Source organism: Hyla sarda, unplaced genomic scaffold, assembly GCF_029499605.1.
Source record: "Hyla sarda isolate aHylSar1 unplaced genomic scaffold, aHylSar1.hap1 scaffold_237, whole genome shotgun sequence".
NCBI lineage: Eukaryota > Metazoa > Chordata > Amphibia > Anura > Hylidae > Hyla > Hyla sarda.
In genome coordinates, this window is record NW_026609054.1 from 357,893 (window position 1) to 380,955 (window position 23,063).

The window sequence follows — 23,063 nt, forward strand, 5'->3', positions numbered from 1 at the left end:
TGACACCATCCGGGGTGTTATACCGTATACACGTGTGTTATTCCTGACAGTACACCATGTTGACACCATCCGGGGTGTTATACCGTATACACGTGATTCCTGACAGTACACCATGATGACACCATCCGGGGTGTTATACCGTATACACGTGATTCCTGACAGTACACCATGTTGACACCATCCGGGGTGTTATACCGTATACACGTGATTCCTGACAGTACACCATGATGACACCATCCGGGGTGTTATACCGTATACACGTGTGTGATTCCTGACAGTACACCATGATGACACCATCCGGGGTGCTATACCATATACACATGTGTGATTCCTGACAGTACACCATGATGACACCATCCGGTGTGTTATACCATATACACATGTGTGATTCCTGACAGTACACCCTGATGACACCATCCGGTGTGTTATACCGTATACACGTGTGTGATTCCTGACAGTACACCCTGATGACACCATCCGGGGTGCTATACCGTATACACAGGTGTGATTCCTGACAGTACACCATGATGACACCATCCGGTATGTTATACCATATACACGTGTGTGATTCCTGACAGTACACCATGATGACACCATCCGGTGTGTTATACCGTATACACGTGTGTGATTCCTGACAGTACACCATGATGACACCATCCAGGGTGTTATACCGTATACACGTGTGTGATTCCTGACAGTACACCATGATGACCCCATCCGGGGTGTTATACCGTATACACATGTGATTCCTGACAGTACACCCTGATGACACCATCCGGGGTGTTATACCGTATACACGTATGTGATTCCTGACAGAACACCATGATGACACCATCCGGGGTGTTATACCGTATATACGTGTGTGATTCCTGACAGTACACCATGATGACACCATCCGGGGTGTTATACCGTATACACGTGTGTGATTCCTGACAGTACACCATGATGACCCCATCCGGGGTGTTATACCGTATACACATGTGATTCCTGACAGTACACCATGATGACACCATCCGGGGTGTTATACCGTATACACGTGTGTTATTCCTGACAGTACACCATGTTGACACCATCCGGGGTGTTATACCGTATACACATGTGATTCCTGACAGTACACCATGATGACACCATCCGGGGTGTTATACCGTATACACATGTGATTCCTGACAGTACACCATGATGACACCATCCGGGGTGTTATACCGTATACACGTGTGTTATTCCTGACAGTACACCATGTTGACACCATCCGGGGTGTTATACCGTATACACGTGATTCCTGACAGTACACCATGATGACACCATCCGGGGTGTTATACCGTATACACGTGATTCCTGACAGTACACCATGTTGACACCATCCGGGGTGTTATACCGTATACACGTGATTCCTGACAGTACACCATGATGACACCATCCGGGGTGTTATACCGTATACACGTGTGTGATTCCTGACAGTACACCATGATGACACCATCCGGGGTGTTATACCGTATACACGTGTGTGTGATTCCTGACAGTACACCATGATGACACCATCCGGGGTGTTATACCGTATACACGTGTGTGATTCCTAAGAGTACACCATGATGACACCATCCGGGGTGTTATACCGTATACACGTGTGTGTGATTCCTGACAGATATGCTATCTTAATTGAATTGAAAAAATAGATTGTGGCTGCAGTCCACAATCTACAAGTGTGAAATAATTAAAATTCTAACACATTGCCCGCCCGCCCGACGTTTCGCCACAGGCTGTGGCTTTATCAAGGGCTAAGAGGCAACTGGCGTGCAAACAAGCCTTGCAGGGGTTTATATAACCTCCTGTCTCTGACATCATCGAAACATGTCACTTCCTATATAATCATGACATCTAATTGGTCACAATCCCATGCAAACTATTGATTGATCACCTCCTGGCCAATAGGATTTATACCAGGATGCATCTTGCTATATTCACTTGATTGACAGCATTCTTGACCAACCAGCAGAATCCATTCATACTTGTAGACTCCTTATTGGTGTCGGAGGCGTCCACATATGTGCGCCGTTTCTCCTGCGCTAACTGATAGACTCCCGAACGTCCGATTCGGGCGCATGTGCAGTCCAAATGCGCAGAGAGACGTGCGCGAGTACTTAGTTACAGCCACTAAACCAAGGAGCTGTGCGAAAACATATGCGCCGGCACTTAGCCGATTTCTTCCTCCGTTACATTATTGTCCACACATAACTATAGTTGTCAAGACTGTGTTACACGATACAACCACTATATGTTATTGCACAACTGTACAGCAGGAACACCGCTAACCCAATTCGAGATTACCAATAGTAATTGACGCCTGGCAACATAGGGGGGCAGTCATATATTTATATTCATCAATTGCACTGCATTATTAAATATACTAGATAGAGCTTAATAGTTTTATACGTGCAATAGACACATATGAGGTTAAATACCCCCAATGGGTTAACAGCTAATAAAAAGTGGATATATCATATTATTATAATCCATAATATCGCTGGGGTCTTGTAATCACTATAGATAGTATTAAGGTGACATATTCATCGTCATATTCTGCATGGGATTGGTCATAATTTAAACATATCATTGAGACAATAATTATAATCTAAATTACTATAGTCGTCATGAATTAAAGGAATGTAACATTAAATCAGAATTTTATATTACTAGTAAAGGCTCATAACGGCTCTTCTGCATAGTATTAATTGTTATGGGTGATTCCTATCCTACAAGAAGGCTGCATAGGTAAAGCCTTCATTGAGCCCATTTGGACTTTGGGATTTTAATCTCCAAATCCATCGGGCTTCTTCTTGAAGCAGTCTGGTGTTGAGATTGCCACGTCTCGGACCCAGTTTACACTGAGTAATGCCACAAAAACGTAATTCAAAAGGAGCATCATTGTGTACAGTCCTCATATGCCTCGCAATCGGCGTATCTTGGTAGGTGTTAATGGTACTTATATGTTTGGAAATGCGCCTACGCAATTGTTGAACTGTCTTTCCTACATAAACCTTAGGACAGTTACATGTGGCTAAGTACACTACTCCCATCGTCTGACAGGTAATGAATTCCCTAATTTGATATTTCCGATTATCGATCGGATTAGATAATTCTTTTATACGTGGCATGTATTTACAAAAATTGCACCGTCCACATGGGTGTGATCCTTGGATTGATGATTTCAACCAACTGGATGTAGACTCCTCTGCATAAAAACTCCTGACTATTTGGTTTTGGATATTAGGTCCTCTACGATAGGTTATGGAGGGGTGAGTGGAGATCACTACCCTAAGGTCATTGTCCACCTGTAATATAGACCAATATTTCCTTAATTTATTCATGATTTTATAATTGTGTTGATCAAAGGTTCCGATGCACCTAATATGCACCTAATTATTTTTTGGCCACTATTGTCTTTAGCCGAGTTGTTATCACGTAATAATTCAGATCTTAGAGTTGCCCTAGCCCTGGCATACGCCTTGTGGAGGATTTTCTTGGGATATCCTCTATTTGTGAAGCATCTATACAGGAGATCACATTCTTCTTGAAATTTAAGAGGGTCAGAGCAATTTGTTTTAGCTCGTAGATATTGACTGGTTGGGATACCTCTCTTCAATGGTACAGGGTGGTAACTCTTCCAATTAAGAAAACTATTGGTTGATGTAGGTTTACGATATATAGAAGTGTGAATGTGACCAAGTGAATCGATGGTGATAGTGAGGTCAAGAAAGTGAAGAAATGTATCGTGAATTTCAGAAGTAAAGTGCATATTAATGTGATTAGTGTTAAGTGCTTGAATGAAAGATAGAAATAATTGTGTAGTGCTGTCCCAAAAAATCAATATGTCGTCTATATAACGACCCCAAAATAAAATGTGAGAATTAAATTCTTGAAAGGTGTCAGAGAAAACGTGAGTGTCTTCCCACCACCCTAGGAATAGATTAGAATAATTCGATGCCCATAGCAGTGCCCTTCAACTGAAAATAAAAGTGCCTATCGAAAAGAAAAAATTGTGAGTAAGTAGAAACCGTAAAAGTGTCAAAACAAATTGATTGTGTGCTGTGTACTGGATACCTTTCGAAGTTAGAAAGTGTTGTACAGCATTGAGTCCCTGTTCATGTTGGATGTTTGTATAGAGAGATTCAACATCCAAACTGGCTATGAGATTACTGTCACGATTCGGCTGGCAGGAGGTGGATCCTCTGTGCCAGAGAGGGATTGGCGTGGACCGTGCTAGTGGACCGGTTCTAAGTTACTACTGGTATTCACCAGAGCCCGCCGCAAAGCGGGATGGTCTTGCAGCGGCGGTAGTAACCAGGTCGTATCCACTAGCAACGGCTCAACCTCTCTGACTGCTAAAGATAGGCGCGGTACAAGGGAGTAGACAAGAGCAAGGTCGGACGTAGCAGAAGGTCGGGGCAGGCAGCAAGGATCGTAGTCAGGGGCAACGGCAGGAGGTCTGGAACACAGGCTAGGAACACACAAGGAAACGCTTTCACTGGCACAATGGCAACAAGATCCGGCGAGGGAGTGCAGAGGAAGTGAGGTATACATAGGGAGTGCACAGGTGAACACACTAATTAGAACAACTGCGCCAATCAGTGGCGCAGTGGCCCTTTAAATTGCAGAGACCCGGCGCGCGCGCGCCCTAGGGAGCGGGGCCGCGCGCGCCGGGACAGGACCGACGGAGAGCGAGTCAGGTACGGGAGCCGGGGTGCGCATCGCGAGCGGGCGCCACCCGCATCGCGAATCGCATCCTGGCTGGAGGCGGTATCGCAGCGCACCCGGTCAGTGGATCTGACCGGGGCGCTGCAGTAGCGAGGATGTGGCGAGCGCTCCGGGGAGGAGCGGGGACCCGGAGCGCTCGGCGTAACAGTACCCCCCCCTTGGGTCTCCCCCTCTTCTTGGAGCCTGAGAACCTGAGGACCAGACTTTTATCTAGGATATTGTCCTCAGGTTCCCAGGATCTCTCTTCAGGACCACAGCCCTCCCAATCGACCAAAAAAATTTTTTTCCCTCTGACCGTCTTGGAGGCCAGTATCTCCTTTACGGAGAAGATGTCAGAGGAACCGGAAACAGGAGTGGGAGAAACAAGTTTGGGAGAGAAACGGTTGATGATGAGTGGTTTAAGAAGAGAGACATGAAAGGCATTATTAATACGAAGAGAAGGAGGAAGAAGAAGTTTGTAAGAGACAGGATTAATTTGGCACAAGATTTTGAAAGGACCAAGATAGCGTGGTCCCAGTTTGTAGCTGGGGACACGGAAGCGGACATATTTAGCGGAGAGCCATACCTTGTCTCCGGGAGAAAAAATGGGGGGAGCTCTTCTTTTCTTATCGGCAAACTTTTTCATGCGAGATGAAGCCTGTAAAAGAGAATTTTGGGTCTCTTTCCATATGGTGGAAAGATCACGAGTCACTTCATCCACAGCGGGCAAACCAGAGGGCAAGGGAGTAGGGAGGGGGGGAAGAGGGTGACGGCCGTACACCACGAAAAATGGGGATTTAGAAGAAGATTCAGAGACTCTGAAGTTGTACGAGAATTCGGCCCATGGTAGAAGATCTGCCCAGTCATCCTGGCGGGAGGAAACAAAATGCCGTAAATAGTCACCCAGGACCTGGTTAATACTTTCTACTTGCCCATTGGATTGAGGATGATAAGCAGAAGAGAAGTTTAATTTAATCTTGAGTTGTTTACAGAGAGCCCTCCAGAATTTTGACACGAATTGGACGCCTCTATCCGAGACGATCTGCGTGGGCAACCCGTGAAGACGAAAAATGTGTACAAAAAATTGTTTTGCCAACTGAGGCGCTGAAGGAAGACCAGGAAGAGGAATAAAATGTGCCATCTTGGAAAATCGATCAACGACCACCCAAACAACAGTGTTGCCACTGGATGGGGGTAAGTCTGTAATAAAGTCCATACCAATCAGAGACCAAGGCTGTTCGGGGACAGGCAGAGGATGAAGGAGACCAGCAGGCTTCTGGCGAGGAGTCTTATCCCGGGCACAGACAGTACAGGCCCGCACAAAATCAACAACATCCGTCTCCAGAGTCGGCCACCAATAGAAGCGAGAGATGAGTTGCAAAGACTTTTTGATGCCCGCATGGCCAGCGAGGTGGGAGGAGTGACCCCATTTGAGAATCCCGAGACGTTGGCGTGGAGAAACGAAGGTCTTCCCTGGAGGAGTTTGCCTGATGGAGGCTGGAGAAGTGGAGATCAGACAGTCAGGAGGAATGATGTGTTGCGGAGAGACCTCTACTTCTGAAGCATCCGAGGAACGAGAGAGAGCATCGGCCCTAATGTTCTTGTCGGCAGGGCGAAAATGAATTTCAAAGTTAAAACGGGCAAAGAACAAAGACCACCTGGCCTGGCGAGGATTCAGCCGTTGGGCAGACTGGAGATAGGAGAGATTCTTGTGGTCGGTGTAAATGATAACTGGAAATCTTGATCCCTCCAGCAGATGCCTCCATTCCTCAAGTGCCAATTTAATGGCCAGTAGTTCTCGATCCCCGATGGAGTAGTTCCTCTCTGCTGGAGAGAAGGTCCTAGAAAAAAAACCACAAGTAACAGCATGCCCGGAAGAATTTTTTTGTAGAAGGACCGCTCCAGCTCCCACTGAGGAGGCATCAACCTCCAATAGGAAGGGTTTAGATGGGTCAGGTCTGGAGAGCACGGGAGCAGAAGAAAAGGCAGACTTGAGCCGTTTAAATGCGTCTTCCGCTTGAGGAGACCAGGACTTAGGATTGGCATTCTTCTTGGTTAAAGCCACGATAGGAGCCACAATAGTGGAAAAATTAGGAATAAATTGTCTGTAATAATTGGCGAACCCCAAAAAACGTTGGATAGCACGGAGTCCGGAGGGGCGTGGCCAATCTAAGACGGCAGAGAGTTTGTCTGGATCCATTTGTAGTCCCTGGCCAGAGACCAAGTATCCTAGGAAAGGAAGAGATTGACATTCAAACAGACATTTCTCCATTTTGGCATAAAGTTGATTGTCTCGAAGTCTCTGAAGAACCATGCGGACATGCTGGCGATGTTCTTCTAAGTTGGCAGAAAAAATCAGAATATCGTCCAGATACACAACAAAACAGGAATATAAGAGATCACGAAAAATGTCATTAACAAAGTCTTGGAAGACGGCAGGGGCGTTGCACAGGCCAAAGGGCATGACTAGATACTCAAAGTGTCCATCTCTGGTGTTAAATGCAGTTTTCCATTCGTCCCCCTCCCTGATGCGGATGAGATTATAAGCACCTCTTAAGTCCAGTTTGGTAAAGATGTGGGCACCTTGAAGGCGATCAAAGAGTTCTGAGATAAGAGGTAGGGGGTAGCGGTTCTTTACCGTGATTTTATTAAGTCCGCGGTCCGCGGTTACAGGGGGACCCACAGGGTCACGGCAGGGAGTACTGGGAACCGGTTTAAGACAGTTCTTGAAACAAGAAGTACCCCAGCTCTTGATCTCTCCTGTGGACCAATCAAGGGTTGGGGAATGGCGTTGAAGCCACGGTAGTCCAAGGAGAATTTCAGAAGTGCAATTGGGGAGGACCAAAAACTAAATTTTTTCGTGATGAGGTCCGATGCACATTAGGAGGGGCTCCGTGCGGTAACGCACGGTACAGTCCAATCTTTCATTGTTAACACAATTGATGTAGAGGGGTCTGGCGAGACTGGTCACCGGGATGTTGAACCTGTTGATGAGAGAGGCCAAAATAAAATTTCCTGCAGATCCGGAATCCAAGAAGGCCATATTAGAGAAGGAGAAGGTAGAGGCAGATATCCGCACAGGCACAGTAAGGCGTGGAGAAGCAGAGTTGACATCAAGAACTGTCTCACCCTTGTGCGGAGTCAGCGTACGTCTTTCCAGGCGGGGAGGACGGATAGGACAATCCTTCAGGAAGTGTTCGGTACCGGCACAGTACAGGCAAAGATTCTCCATGCGGCGTCGTGTCCTCTCTTGAGGTGTCAAGCGAGACCGGTCAACTTGCATAGCCTCCACGGCGGGAGGCACAGGAACGGATTGCAGAGGACCAGAGGAGAGAGGAGCCGGGGAGAAAAAACGCCTCGTGCGAACAAAGTCCATATCCTGGCGGAGCTCCTGACGCCTTTCGGAAAAACGCATGTCAATGCGAGTGGCTAGATGAATGAGTTCATGCAGGTTAGCAGGAATTTCTCGTGCGGCCAGAACATCTTTAATGTTGCTGGATAGGCCTTTTTTAAAGGTCGCGCAGAGGGCCTCATTATTCCAGGATAATTCGGAAGCAAGAGTACGGAATTGGATGGCGTACTCGCCAACGGAAGAATTACCCTGGACCAGGTTCAGCAGGGCAGTCTCAGCAGAAGAGGCTCGGGCAGGTTCCTCAAAGACACTTCGAATTTCCGAGAAAAAGGAGTGTACAGAGGCAGTGACGGGGTCATTGCGGTCCCAGAGCGGTGTGGCCCATGACAGAGCTTTCCCAGACAGAAGGCTGACTACGAAAGCCACCTTAGACCTTTCAGTAGGAAACTGGTCCGACATCATCTCCAAGTGCAGGGAACATTGCGAAAGAAAGCCACGGCAAAACTTAGAGTCCCCATCAAATTTATCCGGCAAGGATAGTCGTAGGCCGGAAGCGGCCACTCGCTGCGGAGGAGGTGCAGGAGCTGGCGGAGGAGATGATTGCTGGAGCTGTGGTAGTAGCTGCTGTAGCATCACGGTCAGTTGAGACAGCTGTTGCAACTGCTGGGCGACCACCGTGGTGAGGTCGGCGACAATTGGCAGTGGAACTTCAGCGGGATCCATGGCCGGATCTACTGTCACGATTCGGCTGGCAGGAGGTGGATCCTCTGTGCCAGAGAGGGATTGGCGTGGACCGTGCTAGTGGACCGGTTCTAAGTTACTACTGGTATTCACCAGAGCCCGCCGCAAAGCGGGATGGTCTTGCAGCGGCGGTAGTAACCAGGTCGTATCCACTAGCAACGGCTCAACCTCTCTGACTGCTGAAGATTGGCGCGGTACAAGGGAGTAGACAAGAGCAAGGTCGGACGTAGCAGAAGGTCGGGGCAGGCAGCAAGGATCGTAGTCAGGGGCAACGGCAGGAGGTCTGGAACACAGGCTAGGAACACACAAGGAAACGCTTTCACTGGCACAATGGCAACAAGATCCGGCGAGGGAGTGCAGGGGAAGTGAGGGGAAGTGGCGCAGTGGCCCTTTAAATCGCAGAGACCCGGCACGCGCGCGCCCTAGGGAGCGGGGCCGCGCGCGCCGGGACAGGACCGACGGAGAGCGAGTCAGGTACGGGAGGCGGGGTGCGCATCGCGAGCGGGCGCCACCCGCATCGCGAATCGCATCCCGGCTGGAGGCGGTATCGCAGCGCACCCGGTCAGTGGATCTGACCGGGGCGCTGCAGTAGCGAGGATGTGGCGAGCGCTCCGGGGAGGAGCGGGGACCCGGAGCGCTCGGCGTAACAATTACCCGGGGGGAATGTGATCTCCTGTAGTTTCTTCACAGTGTCCTACATAATGACTGGTCTACATAATGACTAAGGTCTACAAAAACTGGTCTACTTAATGACTAATGTTTTGCGTGATGTTATCACACCCTGAAACAATGGGTCTGCCAGGGATAGGGGAACTCCGTTTATGCACCTTGGGAAGAGCATAAAAAGTAGCTATTGAAGAGATATTTAAATTCTTCCTCTGTTATCAATTGATCTGTTTTTGCCTCTTGTAATATTGTACGTAATTCCTGATTAAACTCCTGAAGTGGATTATGATCAAGTTTACGATAAGTATCCTTATCATTCAACAATCTCATTACCACTTTTAAATCTGATAGTACCCCTAGACCACAAGGTTATCCACAATCATGCCCATCATATACCACTCAAGGAGGTGGTCATTCCTCCATGCCCTCACATGGATTATTACCCTCTGCTACATCAAATTCTACAGAGGTACAAATGACCCCAATGATGCCTGGTCCTATAGCAACGGATGCCTGGCATCCCAACAATTATCCATATGGGAGGATTATTACAGAATCCCCCTTATCCTTTCTTAGAACCAGGGGTCCAATTGAGGGATCGCGACAAATGGGGATACAATCCAATTCCCAGACAATAACTGACCCTACCAGTGATGAATTGCAAATTTGTAACCTGTCATCCCTAGTGTTGAATTAACATCATTTGTCTGTACTACAAAAGGGGTTATCCTTCACTCCTACACCACCTTGTAACATTTTCACTTGGACTAAAGATATCAATTTATTTGGCAGAAAGCTTGCCTTACATAAATTTCACAAAAACCTTGCTACTAATCCTGCTGTGAACAGACAACAAGATCAGCAAGATGTAACTATGCTAGAACAGCTAGCAGAAGAAAGTGAGACAGGAATTGTTTCAGTTGAAGCTCCCTTCTCTAATCTTAAACCCAAGTCAATTTTTACACCATCCTTGTCACAATATTCTAATATTGACACTTTTGTCAAGATGGTTACAAATGAGATCAGTTCCCTAAGGTCAAGGACTCCCCACATATCATCTAATTTATCCAGAGAAGAAATCCGAGCACTTGATGAAATACAACACAATGATGAGATTGTCTGCAAACCTTCTGATAAAGGAGGCAACATCGTCCTGATGGACAAAAGTTATTATAAAGCTATGGTAATGAGATTGTTGAATGATAAGGATACTTATCGTAAACTTGATCATAATCCACTTCAGGAGTTTAATCATGAATTAAGTACAATTCTACAAGAGGCAAAAACAGATCAATTGATAACAGAAGAAGAATTCAAATATCTCTTCAATCCATCGCCAACAATAGCTACTTTTTACGCCCTTCCCAAGGTGCATAAACGGAGTTCCCCTATCCCTGGCAGACCCATTGTTTCAGGGTGTGATAACATCACGCAAAACATTAGTCATTATGTAGACCAGTTTTTGGCTCCTTTTGTTTCCACCCTTCCGTCCTTTATTAAGGATACCAAGGACACTGTGAAGAAACTACAGGAGATCACATTCCCCCCGGGTAATCTCATAGCCAGTTTGGATGTTGAATCTTTCTATACAAACATCCAACATGAACAGGGACTCAATGCTGTACAACACTTTCTAACTACGTAAGGTATCCAGTACACAGCACACAATCAATTTGTTTTGACACTTTTACGGTTTCTACTTACTCACAATTTTTTTCTTTTCGATAGGCACTTTTATTTTCAGTTGAAGGGCACTGCTATGGGCATCGAATTATTCGAATCTATTCCTAGGGTGGTGGGAAGACACTCACGTTTTCTCTGACACCTTTCAAGAATTTAATTCTCACATTTTATTTTGGGGTCGTTATATAGTTACATAGTTACATAGTTAGTACGATCGAAAAAAGACATATGTCCATCAAGTTCAACCAGGGAATTAAGGGGTAGGGGTGTGGCGCGATATTGGGGAAGGGATGGGATTTTATATTTCTTCATAAGCATTAATGTTATTTTGTTCCAGGAATGTATCTAATCCTGTTTTAAAGCTGTTAATTGTTCCTGCTGTGACCAGTTCCTGAGGTAGATCGTTCCATAAATTCACAGTCCTCACGGTAAAGAAGGCGTGTCGCCCCTTGAGACTAAACTTTTTCTTCTCCAGACGGAGGGAGTGCCCCCTCGTCCTTTGGGGGGGGGGGGATGGGGGTTTAACCTGGAACAGTTTTTCTCCATATTTTTTGTATGGGCCATTAATATACTTATATACGTTTATCATATCCCCCCTTAAACGTCTCTTCTCAAGACTAAACAATTGTAACTCCTTTAATCGCTCCTCATAGCTAAGATGATCCATGCCCCATATTAGTTTAGTCGCGCGTCTCTGCACCCTTTCCAACTCCGCAGTGTCCCTTTTATGGACAGGTGCCCAAAACTGAACAGCATATTCCAGGTGAGGCCGTACCAATGCTTTATAAAGGGGGAGTATTATGTCCCTGTCCCTTGAGTCCATGCCTCTTTTTATACATGACAATATCCTGCCGGCTTTGGAAGCAGCAGCCTGACATTGTGCTATTCTGTAGTCTGTGATCTACAAGTCCCCCAGATCCTTCTCTACCAGTGACTCTGACAGTTTAATCCCCCCTAAGACATACGATGCTGCAGGTTATTAGTACCCAGATGCATAACTTTACATTTATCCACATTGAACCTCATTTGCCAAGTGGATGCCCAGACACTTAGTCTATCCAAGTCATCCTGTAACTTATGCACATCCTCTATAGACTGTACCGTGCTACAAAGCTTGGTGTCATCTGCAAAGATAGAAACAGAGCTGTTAATACCATCCTCTATATCATTGATAAATAAATTAAACAACAGCGGGCCCAGTACTGAACCTTGGGGTCACCACTAATAACCGGGGACCAATCAGAGTACGAATCATTGACCACCACTCTCTGGGTACGATCCATGAGCCAGTAGACGACATATTGATTTTTTGGGACAGCACTACACAATTATTTCAATCTTTCATTCAAGCACTTAACACTAATCACATTAATATGCACTTTACTTCTGAAATTCACGATACATTTCTTCACTTTCTTGACCTCACTATCACCATTGATTCACTTGGTCACATTCACACTTCTATATATCGTAAACCTACATCAACCAATAGTTTTCTTAATTGGAAGAGTTACCACCCTGTACCATTGAAGAGAGGTATCCCAACCAGTCAATATCTACGAGCTAAAACAAATTGCTCTGACCCTCTTAAATTTCAAGAAGAATGTGATCTCCTGTAAAGATGCTTCACAAATAGAGGATATCCCAAGAAAATCCTCCACAAGGCGTATGCCAGGGCTAGGGCAACTCTAAGATCTGAATTATTACGTGATAACAACTCGGCTAAAGACAATAGTGGCCAAAAAATAATTAGGTGCATATTAGGTGCATCGGAACCTTTGATCAACACAATTATAAAATCATGAATAAATTAAGGAAATATTGGTCTATATTACAGGTGGACAATGACCTTAGGGTAGTGATCTCCACTCACCCCTCCATAACCTATCGTAGAGGACCTAATATCCAAAACCAAATAGTCAGGAGTTTTTATGCAGAGGAGTCTGCATCCAGTTGGTTGAAATCATCAATCCAAGGATCACACCCATGTGGACGGTGCAATTTTTGTAAATACATGCCACGTATAAAAGAATTCTCTAATCCGATCGATAATCAGAAATATCAAATTAGGGAATTCATTACCTGTCAGACGATGGGAGTAGTGTACTTAGCCACATGTAACTGTCCTAAGGTTTATGTAGGAAAGACAGTTCAACAATTGCGTAGGCGCATTTCCAAACATATAAGTACCATTAACACCTACCAAGATACGCCAATTGCGAGGCATATGAGGACTGTACACAATGATGCTCCTTTTGAATTACGTTTTTGTGGCATTACTCAGTGTAAACTGGGTCTGAGACGTGGCAATCTCAACACCAGACTGCTTCAAGAAGAAGCCCGATGGATTTGGAGATTAAAATCCCAAAGTCCAAATGGGCTCAATGAAGGCTTTACCTATGCAGCCTTCTTGTAGGATAGGAATCACCCATAACAATTAAGACTATGCAGAAGAGCCGTTATGAGCCTTTACTAGTAATATAAAATTCTGATTTAATGTTACTGTCACGATTCGGCTGGCTGGAGGTGGATCCTCTGTGCCAGAGAGGGATTGGCGTGGACCGTGTCGGTGGACCGGTTCTAAGTTGCTACTGGTATTCACCAGAGCCCGCCGCAAAGCGGGATGGTCTTGCAGCGGCGGTAGCAACCAGGTCGCATCCACCGGCAACGGCTCAACCTCTCTGACTGCTGAGATAAGCGCGGTACAAGGGAGTAGACAAGAGCAAGGTAGGACGTAGCAGAAGGTCAGGGCAGGCAGCAAGGATCGTAGTCAGGGGCAACAGCAGGAGGTCTGGAACACAGGCTAGGAACACACAAGGAAACGCTTTCACTGGCACAATGGCAACAAGATCCGGCAAGGGAGTGCAGGGGAAGTGAGGTATAAGTAGGGAAGTGCACAGGTGAAGGTACTGATTAAAACCTCATGCGCCAATCAGTGGCGCACCAGCCCTTTAAATCGCAAAGACCGCACAGACGGGGAACGGGTCTGGTAAGCGAGTCGGGATGCGCATCGCGAGCGGGCGCGTCCCTCATCGCGAATCGCATCCCGGCTGGGAACATTATCGCAGCGCACCCGGTCGGCAGGTCTGACCGGGGCGCTGCGAATAGGAGAACGCTGTGAGCGCTCCGGGGAGGAGCGGGGACCCGGAGCGCTCGGCGTAACAGTACCCCCCCCTTGGGTCTCACCCTCTTTTTGGAACCTGAGAATTTGAGGATAAGATCCTTGTCCAGGATGTTGTCTCAGGTTCCCATGATCTCTCCTCTGGGCCGCAATTCTCCCAATCAACCCAAACATTTTTTTTACCTCTGACCGTCTTGGATGCCAGAATTTCTTTCACCGAAAAAACGTCAGAGGACCCGGAAACTGAAGTGGGAGAAACAACTTTGGGAGAGAAGCGGTTAAGGATGAGTGGTTTAAGGTGAGAGACATGGAAAGCATTAGGGATACGGAAAGAAGGAGGAAGAAGAAGTTTGTAAGAGACAGGGTTGATTTGGCACTTGATTTTGAAAGGACCAAGATAACATGGTCCCAGTTTATAACTGGGGACACGAAAGCGGACATACTTGGCGGAGAGCCATACTTTGTCTCCGGGAGAAAAAATGGGGGGAATTCTTCTTTACCTATCGGCATGTTTTTTCATCCGGGATGAGGCCTGTAAGAGAGAATTTTGGGTCTCTTTCCATATGGTGGAGAAGTCCCGAGTCACCTCATCAACAGCGGGCAAACCAGAGGGCATGGGAGTGGGAAGGGGGGGGAAGAGGGTGACGGCCGTACACCACGAAGAATGGGGATATAGCGGAAGATTCAGAGACTCTGAAATTGTACGAGAATTCGGCCCATGGTAGAAGATCTGCCCAGTCATCCTGGCGGGAGGAAACAAAATGTTGTAAATAGTCACTCAGGACCTGATTAATTCTTTCTACTTGCCCATTGGATTGGGGATGATAAGAAGACGAGAAGTTTAATTTGATTTTGAGCTGATTACAGAGGGCCCTCCAGAATTTAGACACAAATTGAAAGCTCTATCCGAGACGATATGCGTGGGCAGCCCATGAAGGCGAAAAATGTGTATAAAAAATTGTTTCGCCAACTGAGGCGCTGAAGGAAGACCTGGAAGAGGAATAAAATGTGCCATCTTGGAGAATCGATCAACGACCACCCAAATAACTGTGTTGCCATGGGATAAAGGTAAGTCAGTAATAAAGTCCATACCAATCTGAGACCATGGTCGTTCAGGAACAGGCAGAGGATGGAGGAGACCAGCAGGCTTCTGGCGAGGGGTCTTGTCCCGGGCACAGACTGTACAAGCCCGCACAAAATCAATAACATCAGCTTCCAGGGTAGGCCACCAATAAAATCAAGAGATGAGCTGGATGGATTTTTTGATGCCAGCATGGCCTGCGAGGTGTGAGGAGTGTCCCCACTTGAGAATCCTGAGGCGCTGGCGTGGAGAGACGAAGGTCTTCCCTGGAGGAGTTTGTCTGATGGAAGCTGGAGAAGTGGAGATCAGACAGTCCGGGGGAATAATGTGTTGCGGAGAAGCTTCCACTTCAGAGGCATCCGAGGAACGAGAGAGGGCGTCAGCCCTGATGTTCTTGTCAGCAGGGCGAAAATGAATTTCAAAGTTAAAACGGGCAAAGAACAACGACCACGTAGCCTGGCGAGGGTTCAGCCATTGGGCAGACTGAAGATAAGAGAGATTCTTGTGATCAGTGTATATAATAACTGGATATTTGGATCCCTCCAGCAGGTGCCTCCATTCCTCAAGCGACAATTTTATGGCCAGTAGTTCTCGATCACCAATGGAGTAGTTTTTCTCCGCCGGAGAGAAGGTCCTAGAAAAGAAACCACAAGTAACACCATGTCTGGAAGAATTTTTTTGTAGGAGTACTGCTCCAGCTCCCACCGAGGAGGCGTCTACCTCCAGTGAGAAGGGCTTAGATGGATTAGGTCTGGAGAGTACGGGAGCAGAAGAAAAGGCAGTCTTGAGATGATTGAATGCGTCTTCCGCTTGAGGAGGCCAGGACTTAGGGTTGGCGTTTTTCTTGGTTAGGGCCACGATAGGAGCCACAATAGTGGAAAAGTGCTGAATAAATTGTCTGTAATAATTGGCAAACCCCAAAAAACATTGGATAGCATGGAGTCCGGAGGGGCGTGGCCAATCCAATACGGCTGATAGTTTATCTGGGTCCATTTGTAGTCCCTGGCCAGAGACTAAGTATCCTAGGAAGGGAAGAGATTGACATTTTGGCATATAATTGATTGTCCCGAAGTATCTGAAGAACCATGCGGACATGCTGGCGGTGTTCTTCTAGGTTAGCAGAAAAAATCTGAATATCGTCTAGATAAACCACAACACAGGTATATAGAAGATCACGAAAAATTTCATTTACAAAGTCTTGGAAGATGGCAGGGGCATTGCAAAGCCCAAAGGGCATAACCAGATATTCAAAGTGTCCATCTCTGGTGTTAAATGCGGTCTTCCACTCGTCCCCCTCCCTGATGCGGATGAGATTATATGCACCTCTTAAGTCCAGCTTGGTAAAGATGTGGGCGCCTCGTAGGCGATCAAAGAGTTCCGAGATAAGAGGTAGGGGATAGCGTTTTTTTACAGTGATTTTATTAAGACCGCGGTAATCAATGCAAGGGCGTAAGGAGCCGTCTTTTTTGGAAACGAAAAAAAATCCAGCTCCGGCAGGGGAGGAAGACTTGCGGATAAACCCCTTTTTTAAATTCTCTTGGATGTACTCCGACATGGCTTGTGTTTCCGGAGCAGACAGAGGATAAATTCTGCCCCGAGGTGGAGTAGTACCAGGGAGGAGGTCAATAGGACAGTCATAAGGCCTGTGAGGAGGCAAAGTCTCTGCTTGTTTTTTGCAAAAAACATCAGCATAATCCAGATAGGCCTTGGGGAGACCAGATATCGGAGGAACCACAGGGTCTTGACTGACAGTACAGAGAGCAGGCTTAAGACAGTCCTTGTGGCAAGAAGTACCCCAGTTCTTGATTTCGTTGAAGCCACGGTAATCGCACAGGCACAGTAAGACGTGGAGAAGCAGAGTTCACATCAAGAGCTGTCTCACCTTTGTGCGGAGTCAGCGTGCGTCTTTCCTGACGTGGAGGTCGGATAGGACAATCCTTCAGGAAGTGTTCGGTACTGGCACAGTACAGGCAAAGATTCTCCATGCGGCGTTGTGTCCTCTCTTGAGGTGTCAGGTGAGACCGGTCTACTTGCATAGCCTCCACGGCGGAAGGCACAGGAACGGATTGCAGTGGACCAGAGGAGAGAGGAGCCGGGGAGAGAAACCGCCTCCTGCGAACAAAGTCCATATCCTGGCGGAGCTCCTGACGCCTTTCGGAAAAACGCATGTCAATGCGGGTGGCAAGATGAATAAGTTCATGCAGGTTAGCAGGGATTTCTCGTGCGGCCAGCACATCTTTGATGTTACTGGATAGGCCTTTTTTAAAGGTCGCGCAGAGGGCCTCGTTATTCCAGGACAATTCGGAGGCGAGAGTACGGAATTGGATGGCGTACTCGCCTACTGAAGAATTACCCTGTACCAGGTTCAGCAGGGCAGTCTCGGCAGAAGAGGCTCAGGCTGGTTCCTCGAAGACACTTCGAATCTCCGTGAAGAAAGAGTGTACAGAGGCAGTGACAGGATCATTGCGGTCCCAGAGCGGTGTGGCCCATGACAGGGCTTTCCCAGACAGAAGGCTGACTACAAAACCACCTTTGACCTTTCAGTTGGAAACTGGTCCGACATCATCTCCAAATGCAGGGAACATTGTGAAAGAAAGCCACGGCAAAACTTAGAGTCCCCATCAAATTTATCCGGCAAGGATAATCGGAGGCTGGAAGCGGCCACTCGCTGCGGAGGAGGTGCAGGAGCTGGCGGAGGAGATGATTGTTGAAGCTGTGGTAGAAGCTGCTGTAGCATCACGGTCAGTTGAGACAGCTGGTGGCCTTGTTACGCTATCTGTTGCGACTGCTGGGCGACCAGCGTGGTGAGGTCAGCGACAACTGGCAGCGGGACCTCAGCGGGATCCATGGCCGGATCTACTGTCACGATTCGGCTGGCTGGAGGTGGATCCTCTGTGCCAGAGAGGGATTGGCGTGGACCGTATCGGTGGACCGGTTCTAAGTTGCTACTGGTATTCACCAGAGCCCGCCGCAAAGCGGGATGGTCTTGCAGCGGCATTAGCAACCAGGTCGTATCCACCGGCAAAGGCTCAACCTCTCTGACTGCTGAGATAAGCGCGGTACAAGGGAGTAGACAAGAGCAAGGTCGGACGTAGCAGAAGGTCAGGGCAGGCAGCAAGGATCGTAGTCAGGGGCAACGGCAGGAGGTCTGGAACACAGGCTAGGAACACACAAGGAAACGCTTTCACTGGCACAATGGCAACAAGATCCGGCAAGGGAGTGCAGGGGAAGTGAGGTATAAGTAGGAAAGTGCACAGGTGAAGGTACTGATTAAAACCTCATGCGCCAATCAGTGGCGCACCGGCCCTTTAAATCGCAAAGACCCGGCGCGCACGCGCCCTAAGGAGCAGGGCCGCGCGCGCCGGGACAGCACAGACGGGGAACAGGTCTGGTAAGCGAATCGGTATGCGCATCGCGAGCGGGCGCGTCCCGCATCGCATCAAGGCTGGGAACATTATCGCAGCGCACCCGGTCGGCAGGTCTGACCGGGGCGCTGCGAATAGGAGAATGCTGTGAGCGCTCCGGGGAGGAGCGGGGACCCGGAGCGCTCGTGTCACGATGCCGGCTGGCAGGAGGTGGATCCTCTGTGCCAGAGAGGGATTGGCGTGGACCGTGCTAGTGGATCAGTTCTAAGTCACTACTGGTATTCACCAGAGCCCGCCGCAAAGCGGGATGGTCTTGCTGCGGCGGTAGTGACCAGGTCGTATCCACTAGCAACGGCTCAACCTCTCTGACTGCTGAAGATAGGCGCGGTACAAGGGAGTAGACAGAAGCAAGGTCGGACGTAGCAGAAGGTCGGGGAAGGCAGCAAGGATCGTAGTCAGGGGCAACGGCAGGAGGTCTGGAACACAGGCTAGGAACACACAAGGGAACGCTTTCACTAGGCACAAGGGCAACAAGATCCGGCGAGGGAGTGCAGGGGAAGTGAGGTATAAATATGGAGTGCACAGGTGAACACACTAATTAGAACCACTGCGCCAATCAGCGGCGCAGTGGCCCTTTAAATCGCAGAGACCCGGCGCGCGCGCGCCCTAGGGAGCGGGGCCGCGCGCGCCGGGACAGGACCGACGGAGAGCGAGTCAGGTACGGGAGCCGGGGTGCGCAACGCGAGCGGGCGCCACCCGCATCGCGAATCGCATCCCGGCTGGAGGCGGTATCGCAGCGCACCCGGTCAGTGGATCTGACCGGGGCGCTGCAGTAACGAGAGTGTAGCGAGCGCTCCGGGGAGGAGCGGGGACCCGGAGCGCTCGGCGTAACAGTACCCCCCCCCCCCTTGGGTCTCCCCCTCTTCTTTGAGCCTGAGAACCTGAGGACCAGACTTTTATCTAGGATATTGTCCTCAGGTTCCCAGGATCTCTCTTCAGGACCACAGCCCTCCCAGTCAACCAGAAAAAAGGTTTTCCCTCTGACCTTTTTGGAGGCCAGTATCTCCTTTACAGGAAAGATGTCCGAAGAACCGGAGACAGGAGTGGGAGAAATAAGTTTAGGAGAGAAACGGTTGAGGATGAGTGGTTTAAGAAGAGAGACATGAAAGGCATTAGGAATACGAAGAGAAGGAGGAAGAAGAAGTTTGTAAGAGACAGGATTAATCTGGCACAAAACTTTGAAAGGACCAAGATAGCGTGGTCCCAATTTGTAGCTGGGAACACGGAAGCGGACATATTTAGCGGAGAGCCATACCTTGTCTCCGGGAGAAAAAATGGGGGGAGCTCTTCTTTTCTTATCAGCAAACTTCTTCATGCGTGATGAAGCCTGTAAGAGAGAATTTTGGGTCTCTTTCCATATGGTGGAAAGATCACGAGTTATTTCATCCACAGCGGGCAAACCAGAGGGCATGGGAGTAGGGAGGGGGGGAAGAGGGTGACGGCCGTACACCACGAAAAATGGGGATTTGGAAGAAGATTCAGAGACTCTGAAGTTATACGAGAATTCGGCCCATGGTAGAAGATCTGCCCAGTCATCCTGGCGGGAGGAAACAAAATGCCGTAAATAATCACCCAGGACCTGGTTAATTCTTTCTACTTGCCCATTGGATTGGGGATGATAAGCAGAAGAAAAGTTTAATTTAATCTTGAGTTGTTTACAGAGAGCCCTCCAGAATTTTGACACGAATTGGACGCCTCTATCCGAGACGATCTGCGTGGGCAACCCGTGAAGACGAAAAATGTGTACAAAAAATTGTTTTGCCAACTGAGGCGCTGAAGGAAGACCAGGAAGAGGAATAAAATGTGCCATCTTGGAAAATCGATCAACGACCACCCAAACAACAGTGTTGCCACGGGATGGGGGTAAGTCTGTAATAAAGTCCATACCAATCAGAGACCAAGGCTGTTCGGGGACAGGCAGAGGGTGAAGGAGACCAGCAGGCTTCTGGCGAGGAGTCTTGTCCCGGGCACAGACAGTGCAGGCCCGCACAAAATCAACAACATCCGTCTCCAGAGTCGGCCACCAATAGAAACGAGAGATGAGTTGCACGGATTTCTTGATGCCCGCATGGCCTGCGAGATGGGAGGAGTGACCCCATTTGAGGATTCCGAGGCGTTGGCGTGGAGAGACGAAGGTCTTCCCTGGAGGAGTTTGCCTGATGGAGGCTGGAGAAGTGGAGATCAGGCAGTCAGGAGGAATGATGTGTTGCGGAGAGAGCTCTACTTCCGAGGCATCCGAGGAACGAGAGAGAGCATCGGCCCTGATGTTCTTATCGGCAGGGCGAAAGTGAATTTCAAAATTAAACCGGGCAAAGAACAGAGACCACCTGGCCTGGCGAGGATTCAGCCGTTGGGCAGACTGGAGATAGGAGAGATTCTTGTGATCGGTGTAAATAATAACTGGAAATTTAGATCCCTCCAGCAGATGCCTCCATTCCTCAAGTGCTAATTTAATGGCCAGTAGCTCTCGATCCCCGATGGAGTAGTTCCTCTCCGCCGGAGAGAAGGTCCTAGAAAAAAAACCACAAGTAACAGCATGCCCGGAAGAATTTTTTTGTAGAAGAACCGCTCCAGCTCCTACTGAGGAGGCATCAACCTCCAATAGGAAGGGTTTAGATGGGTCAGGTCTGGAGAGCACGGGAGCAGAAGAAAAGGCCGACTTGAGCCGTTTAAAGGCGTCTTCCGCTTGAGGAGGCCAGGACTTAGGATTGGCATTCTTCTTGGTTAAAGCCACGATAGGAGCCACAATGGTGGAAAAATGTGGAATAAATTGTCTGTAATAATTGGCGAACCCCAAAAAACGTTGGATAGCACGGAGTCCGGAGGGGCGTGGCCAATCTAAGACGGCAGAGAGTTTGTCTGGATCCATTTGTAGTCCCTGGCCAGAGACCAAGTATCCTAGGAAAGGAAGAGATTGACATTCAAACAGACATTTCTCCATTTTGGCATAAAGTTGATTGTCACGAAGTCTCTGAAGAACCATGCGGACATGCTGGCGGTGTTCTTCTAGGTTGGCAGAAAAAATCAGAATATCGTCCAGATACACAACAACACAGGAATATAAGAGATTACGAAAAATTTCATTAACAAAGTCTTGGAAGACGGCAGGGGCGTTGCACAGGCCAAAGGGCATGACCAGATACTCAAAGTGTCCATCTCTAGTGTTAAATGCCGTTTTCCATTCATCCCCCTCCCTGATGTGGATGAGATTATAAGCACCTCTTAAGTCCAGTTTGGTAAAGATGTGGGCACCTTGGAGGCGATCAAAGAGTTCAGAGATAAGAGGTAGAGGGTAGCGGTTCTTTACCGTGATTTTATTAAGACCGCGGTAGTCAATGCAAGGACGTAGGGAGCCATCTTTTTTGGACACAAAGAAAAATCCAGCTCCGGCAGGAGAGGAGGATTTGCGGATAAACCCCTTTTTTAAATTTTCCTGGATGTACTCAGACATAGCAAGAGTCTCTGGGGCGGACAGAGGATAAATTCTGCCCCGGGGTGGAGTAGTGCCCGGGAGGAGGTCAATAGGACAGTCATAAGGCCTGTGAGGAGGTAGAGTCTCAGCTTGTTTTTTGCAAAACACATCAGCAAAGTCCATATAGGCCTTAGGGAGACCGGTTACAGGGGGAACCACAGGGTCACGGCAGGGAGTACTGGGAACCGGTTTAAGGCAGTCCTTGAAACAAGAGATACCCCAGCTCTTGATCTCCCCCGTGGACCAATCCAGGGTTGGGGAATGGCGTTGGAGCCACGGTAGTCCAAGGAGAATTTCGGAAGTGCAATTGGGGAGGACCAAGAACTCAATTTTTTCTTGATGAGGTCCGATGCACATTAGAAGGGGCTCCGTGCGGTAACGTATGGTACAGTCCAATCTTTCATTGTTAACACAATTGATGTAGAGGGGCCTGGCGAGACTGGTTACCGGGATGTTGAACCTGTTGATGAGAGAGGCCAAAATAAAGTTTCCTGCAGATCCGGAATCCAAGAAGGCCATAGTAGAGAAGGAGAAGGTAGATGCAGATATCCGCACAGGCACAGTAAGGCGTGGAGAAGCAGAGTAGACATCAAGAACTGTCTCACCTTTGTGCGGAGTCAGCGTGCGTCTTTCCAGGCGGGGAGGACGGATAGGACAATCCTTCAGGAAGTGTTCGGTACCGGCACAGTACAGGCAGAGATTCTCCATGCGGCGCCGTGTCCTCTCTTGAGGTGTCAGGCGAGACCGGTCAACTTGCATAGCCTCCACGGCGGGAGGCACAGGAACGGATT

General features: G+C 48.3%; 1 protein-coding gene across 1 annotated transcript in view; it reads left to right on the forward strand.

The window, feature by feature from the left end:
• The window catches only part of LOC130322638 (transient receptor potential cation channel subfamily M member 2-like), a 285,004-nt gene that overhangs the window by 256,683 nt on the left and 5,258 nt on the right, over nucleotides 1-23,063 (forward strand). The gene's annotated exons all lie outside the window — the stretch shown is intronic.